Source organism: Lissotriton vulgaris, chromosome 8 (genome assembly GCF_964263255.1).
Source record: "Lissotriton vulgaris chromosome 8, aLisVul1.2, whole genome shotgun sequence".
NCBI classification, from domain to species: Eukaryota; Metazoa; Chordata; class Amphibia; order Caudata; family Salamandridae; genus Lissotriton; species Lissotriton vulgaris.
This window is the reverse complement of record NC_141696.1, coordinates 1,375,921,118-1,375,928,761: the sequence shown is the minus strand read 5'-3', so window position 1 is coordinate 1,375,928,761 and position 7,644 is coordinate 1,375,921,118.

Genomic DNA, 7,644 nt, shown 5'->3' with positions numbered 1-7,644 from the left:
GGGAGATGATTACGTTCCGATTGGGTTAGAGGGGCTCCTAGGAGCTGATTCCATCTTGTCCGAAAATCCGGTCGGTACAAGCGCGTAGCGAGATTAAAGCCTGAAAGGAGAAAGGCGCACGTTAGTTTAAAGGAACTATAGTGAGATCGTGGCGGCCATCTTAAAGTCAGGCGGACCGGGCCAATCAGCAACCAGGAAAATGCGGCAACCATTTTGAAGGCAGGCAAAGCGAGAGAGAGAAGGAAACCTCGCGAGAATACGGTGGCCATTTTGAAGTCAGGCGCCTGAACCAATCAGAAGCCAGGAAAGCGCGGCAGCCATTTTGAAGTAAGGCGGCCATTGAAAAACATAGGAGAAATAGAAAAATAGTGCGAAAAAGCTAAAAAGGGAACAAGAAGTGGAAATAAAGCACAATAAAGGGGAAACTAAAGGAAATAAAAGAAATAAGAAGAGGAAGAAGAGCTGAAGTGTGACAAGGAAGGAAAATGAGTGACAACGAGGAGAAGCAAAGCACGAAAGCCATCTTCCGCAGACCGTTACTGTTCAGCCTATCAGAGCTGCAAGCAGGTATCAGGTGGGAAAGATGGGTCAGAAAGTTTGAGCGCTACATGATTGCCACGGACGTCCCGTACAACAAGCATCTGCACCTACTGCTAAATCTCGTTTTACCTGGAATGGACGTCAAATGACGTTTAGAAGTCTTCCTCAAGGTTATGTACATAGTCCTACGATCTGTCACCGGCTGGTGGCGGAACGTTTGTCCGAAGTGACTGTACATCCGCAAATTCAGGTGTGTCATTATATTGATGACATTCTGATTCAAGGTGAGACGCAAGATCAGGTCCAGACCCATTTAGATCAAATCCTTGATTGTTTACGTGCAAAAGGCTGGGAAATTAATCCTGATAAGTTACAAGGTCCATCCCAAAATGTTAAATTTTTAGGCATCAATTGGCATGAAGGTCACAGAGAAGTGATCCCGCAGGTGAAACGGAAAATTTTAGACTTTGCAGTTCCGAGGAATAGAAAAGAAGCTCAGAGTTTCATTGGCTTGTTTGGTTTTTGGCGTCAACATATTCCTCATTTGAGTCAGATACTAGCTCCCTTATATCGAGTCACTCGGAAAAAGAATGCGTTTGAATGGGGTGAACCACAACAGAATGCTTTTACTTTGGCGAAAGAAGCAATTCAGTACGCCTTGGATCTGTGGCCTGTGGGCGATGGTGATGTGGATTTGAACGTGTCTGTGGAAGGTCTGTATGCCAACTGGAGTTTGTGGCAAAAACAGGGCAGACAAAAAGTGCCATTAGGTTTTTGGACTAAAAAGTTACCTGAGGCTGGTGAGCGTTATACACCTTTTGAGAAACAGTTGCTAGCATGTTATTGGGCTCTGGTGGATACCGAGCAATTGACCCTGGGTCATGCTGTGATTTTGAGACCTGAAATTCCTATCATGCAGTGGGTTTTGAGTTCGCCGAAATCCCATCGAATTGGACATGCTCAAGAGGCGAGCGTGATTAAATGGAAATGGTACATTCAGGACAGGGCACGTGTGGGTCCGAAAGGTGTGGCAGTGTTACATGAGCGAGTGGCGCAGGCGCCATCGAACGAGACTGGAAGTGAATGCTCCGTACCTGTAGTGCAGGAATCTCCTGTCAAGTGGGGTAAGCCATTTGATGATTTGTCCGCGGAGGACAGAAAACATGTGTGGTTTACGGATGGTTCAGCGAGGTTCATTGGTGAGAAACGGCATTGGAAGGCAGTGTCCTATAATCCGACCACGCAGAAATTACTGAGTACAACTGGTGACGGAAAGAGTAGTCAATATGCTGAATTGTATGCAGTTTACCAAGTTTTAAAACAGGAATTACCTGGCACATGTCATATTTTCAGTGATTCCTGGTCCACTGCTAATGGACTGGCGGCATGGTTACCAACTTGGCATTCTCATAATTGGGAATTACATTCAAAAGAATTGTGGGGTAAAGAACTATGGCAAGAAATTTGGGAAATGCTCCCACAGAGTACTGTGACAATCTTTCATGTGGATGCTCACACCCCGATAGACTCCCTTGACAAATTCTTTCATAACATTGCAGATGAAAAGTCTAAAATTGCTGAGGCAGTGGTGGACATGCAAGATTCTAATTTGGCGGGATTGGCGAAATGGGCCCACCAGAAAGCAGGACATTTTGGAGAGAGAGCCACTAGCAGGTGGGCTGCCGATCGAGGAATTCATATTCCTTTAAATTACATTAAAGATATCATTCTGCATTGTCCCATCTGTCAACATTCTAGAAAGAGAAAAGTGCCTCATATTGTTAAAGGCCATTTACATCGATGAAAGTTGCCCGCTCAAATTTGGCAAATTGATTATATTGGTCCGCTCCCTATGAGCAAGAATTGTCAGTATATTTGTACAGCTGTTGATACCTATAGTGGCCTTTTGGTTGCTTTCCCTTGTAAACAAGCTACCCAAATCAATACCATTAAAACATTGGAATTACTCATATTATATTATGGTGTTCCATTTCAAATTCAATCTGATAATGCATCCCATTTCGTGGAAGATTGGTGCAGGAATTCTGTGTGGAGAATAACATTGAATGGGTGTTTCACATTCCATATTATCCACAGGCCTCAGGTCTCATTGAGAGGATGAATGGTTTGCTAAAGGAACAATTACGAAAGTTAACTGACGAACACTATAAGAACTGGAGGGACTTTTTACTCCAGGCATTGCTGATTTTGAATAATCGTCCCTTGTTGCATGTTGAATCTCCTTTAATGCGTTTGTTTCCTCCAAATGTTGATGCAAAGCCCAACACCATTGTTAATACTGTTATGTATTGGGAAATTACCCCCGGAGCTTTGGCTCCGTGCAGAGCAACCCCAGGTTCCGCAGGCTTGGACCTGCATGCTATGAATGATACTGTCCTTAAAAGCAGAGACCGAATAATTGTTGAAACAGGCGTTGGTGTCTCTATACCAGCTGGAAGTTTTGGATTGATTGCCCCTAGATCGGGCCTTGCCTTAAAAGGTGTTCAAGTACTCGGAGGAGTGATTGACAGTGATTGTCAGGGAGAGATTAAGGTTCTCCTGCTGAATAGCAGTGAGATTGATTTATCGATTCAGAAATCTGACCGTGTTGCTCAGTTGCTAATTATGCCTGTTTTCAGTGGTGAGATTAAGAAAGACGTTGCCCCGACTTTGCTAACAGTACGAGGCCAAAAAGGCTTCGGGTCTTCCGATAACCCGGGAGCGAAAATTTGGGTGCAATCGCCTAAACATCCCCCTGAACAAGCTGAAGTCATTGCGACCGGTCATGATAATACCATTTTGGTAATGAGACCAGGGAAAGATAGCTGGGAAGCTGTCCCGGCTGACAAATGTTATTTACGAGAATGAATAATGCCTGTGTTTAATTTTCTTTCAGATCATTCTCTGGACTGCTGCTGCAGGATGTGCCGCGTTGGACTCCTTTTGGTCTGCTACGCCGGGAGAGGAGAGAACCCACAGACTTCGGTTGATTGGAGAACCCGAATTCCGCGTTCCTTCGCTGCGTGGGATTCCTCATCGAACTTTTGGATCACCCTTGCTAAGCGGGTTACCAACTCTCCGCACTTCTGCCTTACTCCCATGCGTTCTGTGACTGACATCTTAGCGACCTGTTTGGTTGCCGTCCCTGCCTCCACTGAAATTTTGCGGCACATTTTCAATATATCGAGTGCCCGACCCAATATTATTCTGGGCGATTTCGCGGCCCATGAATTTTGCCCTTTGTGTACTGTTCTTTCAGATTCCATTCCCCCGATTCATTCCCAAATTACTACCTACAATATCACGCAGGGTGATTTATGCTTTATTTTGACCTGTGATCCCAAAGCAATTACTGAATGTGTCAAACTGAAGTTAAAAGCTGCCACTTCTTTTTCAGCGCATCAACGTTTGCTATGCTTGCAAAGACTTCCGAATTCATGTGTTTCTGTTAAAAATAATATGACATGCAAACGTATATTAGTTGCCCCTAGCCATTATCGTGCAATGTTGCTGCCCTCTGGTTGGTTATTTTCCTGCGGGAATTCCTCCTGGCCCTATATTCCTGCAAATATTTCTGGAGGTCCGTGTGCCATCACCAGACTGAGCTTATTAATGTTTTCTTCACATCCCAATTCCCATTCCCGTGTGGTCCGCAATTCTATGACGTTACATGAGGACTGTGATTCTTCCCTTCATCTTTATTCTAAATCTGAATATCTAAGTTTAGCATTTTCCATTATTGGTGTCCCGGCGTTGGCAGTCTACAACGCCAAGTCCATTGGAAAAATGGCCTGCTGGATGGTCAAATCGATTAACCAAACATCTACTATTTTATCTGACATGTTATTGGATGCCCAGGGTGAACGCAGGGCAATTCTGCAAAATCGCGCAGCAATTGACTACCTCCTGTTGAAACATGGACATGATTGTTCTGACTTTGAAGGTCTTTGCTGCTTTAACTTGTCTGACCACTCTAAATCAATCCAAGCCCATATTGACAAACTTCACGACTTGACTGCAGAAGTTAGAAAACATATTGATCAGGGCTGGTTTGACTGGCTCTTTAATTGGTTACCTGACTTACATTCCCTACAACAGATATTAGGGGGTATTGTGATTTCTATTTGTATTTTAGTAGCCATTTGCTGCTTTATTCAGTGCATTCCTTCTCTACTCCAATATTGTAGATTTGGCAAGAGAAATAGATCAGTTAATTTTGTTTCTTATTATTCTTCCACTGATGTTAGTTCCATATAGAACATGGTTAATAGACTGGAGTCAAGGGTGAAGTGTAATGACCGACTTTTTCGGCCCTCTTTGGAGGGAGAATGATGGAAGATGACTCCAGCCTATTACCCTTTTAGTACAGGGATTAGGACTATAAACAGGACTTATCCATGAGGCACAGTAGTGCATTTTCGTACCCTTTTCTTTAGATCAGGGCTTATAAATTTAAGTTAGGGGATAGATTCATTAGTATTAGTGATGATCCGTCCTTTTGCAAGAGTGTTAGTATACCTTCTATGGAGTTATGCTTATTTCGGGCCTTGTAGGCCTCAAACGGGACAGACTCCATTTTGCTTTCTGCCCGGTAGCTTGAGAGGCTTTCTAGGTCAAGTGTAATGTTTTAGTTTCGAGGTGTTGTTCGCTTGGAGAGAACCGGCTCAGGCTTGCCCTTATCGAAAGACTGTATTTTTCTCCACTCCGAAGACACAACTTCAGGCCGGCCGGCTGGGAACGTGTCCTTGATACGGGGAGGTACAAGAATTTGGTGGGCGGCAGGTTACTGGCCGTAACTTTCCATGAAGGGACAGGCTTCGATATTAGCGAAAGTGTTAGGCAATGAGTCAGTCAGTCTGTAGGCGGCAGCTAGCCGTTAGCATCTATGCCATTAATTATTTCCAGGCAGACAGTCGCCATTTTGAAGTCCGAGAAAGATCATGAAACTGAGACTCTCTGAGAAAGATTGAAGGAGAAGGAGAAGTAGCGCAGAGCGATCAGAGACAGAGAGAGAGAGACAGCAGCTACTAACGAGAGAGGTTCCAGTGACTTGGAGGGAAGCAGAGGAGATCGAGCATAGCGGTGCAGACGTTTACTCGTGACTGCTAAGGTGTGATTCCGAGACGAGCCAAGACACAGACGAGAAGGGAACCTGGATGACTGCCGAACCCCGACTTCACGTTAATCAGGTGACTTCCGCCCTTTCCCTTATAGAGTGCACATTCTAACCTTTTACTTTTCTTTGCAGAATATATGCTATCGTATAGTATTGTGTTTATAATTATTGTAATAAAAATAACCCAGTTCTTAGTGAACCGACATGTGCCTTGCATTCTTGTTCAATCAGGGTAACCTGGTCTTCTAGTCAGACATTGTTTGCATGAACGGATGCGAATCCCGATCAGGTAAGAAGTGACTGAGCAAGTAGGGAGAGAGAGAACGTTTGATGCCAAGAGCAGAAGGTACATATATCAATTTGGAAAACCGTACTAATTTCTATTATCGTAGTTTTATCCTGAGTAGACAATGAGAGATTTCTTCCATAGGTGTTCATAGGAAAGTGATCATCGTTGGTACGCAGCGTTAATGAGAGCACCGGGGGGACACGGTGTGGAGATCTGCCGGATTGTGGATCGTGTTGTAAGTGAATGAGAGCACCGGGGGGACACGGTGTGGAGGTCCGCCGGATTGTGGACTAGATAAGTAAATGAGAGCACTGGGACTGCAGGCCCGTGTGTAGGCACGCCGGATTGCGTGTCGAGTGAGCACTGAGAGAGATCAGTGTGTAAGGGTACATATTCAGATCTGCCCCAGGGTAGATTAGTCTGGGCCTAAGTGGCCGCGAGACTAGCTGGTATGAATAGGATATTGTAGAAAACGTATGCATGTTTATTGCTATTTTCCCCCATCCTTAGGTACGAGATGTACATACCTATATCTATACCCATTGTAAATATGTTCTAAGGAGGGAGATGATTACGTTCCGATTGGGTTAGAGGGGCTCCTAGGAGCTGATTCCATCTTGTCCGAAAATCCGGTCGGTACAAGCGCGTAGCGAGATTAAAGCCTGAAAGGAGAAAGGCGCACGTTAGTTTAAAGGAACTATAGTGAGATCGTGGCGGCCATCTTAAAGTCAGGCGGACCGGGCCAATCAGCAACCAGGAAAATGCGGCAACCATTTTGAAGGCAGGCAAAGCGAGAGAGAGAAGGAAACCTCGCGAGAATACGGTGGCCATTTTGAAGTCAGGCGCCTGAACCAATCAGAAGCCAGGAAAGCGCGGCAGCCATTTTGAAGTAAGGCGGCCATTGAAAAACATAGGAGAAATAGAAAAATAGTGCGAAAAAGCTAAAAAGGGAACAAGAAGTGGAAATAAAGCACAATAAAGGGGAAACTAAAGGAAATAAAAGAAATAAGACGAGGAAGAAGAGCTGAAGTGTGACAAGGAAGGAAAATGAGTGACAACGAGGAGAAGCAAAGCACGAAAGCCATCTTCCGCAGACCGTTACTGTTCAGCCTATCAGAGCTGCAAGCAGGTATCAGGTGGGAAAGATGGGTCAGAAAGTTTGAGCGCTACATGATTGCCACGGACGTCCCGTACAACAAGCATCTGCACCTACTGCTAAATCTCGTTTTACCTGGAATGGACGTCAAATGACGTTTAGAAGTCTTCCTCAAGGTTATGTACATAGTCCTACGATCTGTCACCGGCTGGTGGCGGAACGTTTGTCCGAAGTGACTGTACATCCGCAAATTCAGGTGTGTCATTATATTGATGACATTCTGATTCAAGGTGAGACGCAAGATCAGGTCCAGACCCATTTAGATCAAATCCTTGATTGTTTACGTGCAAAAGGCTGGGAAATTAATCCTGATAAGTTACAAGGTCCATCCCAAAATGTTAAATTTTTAGGCATCAATTGGCATGAAGGTCACAGAGAAGTGATCCCGCAGGTGAAACGGAAAATTTTAGACTTTGCAGTTCCGAGGAATAGAAAAGAAGCTCAGAGTTTCATTGGCTTGTTTGGTTTTTGGCGTCAACATATTCCTCATTTGAGTCAGATACTAGCTCCCTTATATCGAGTCACTCGGAAAAAGAATGCGTT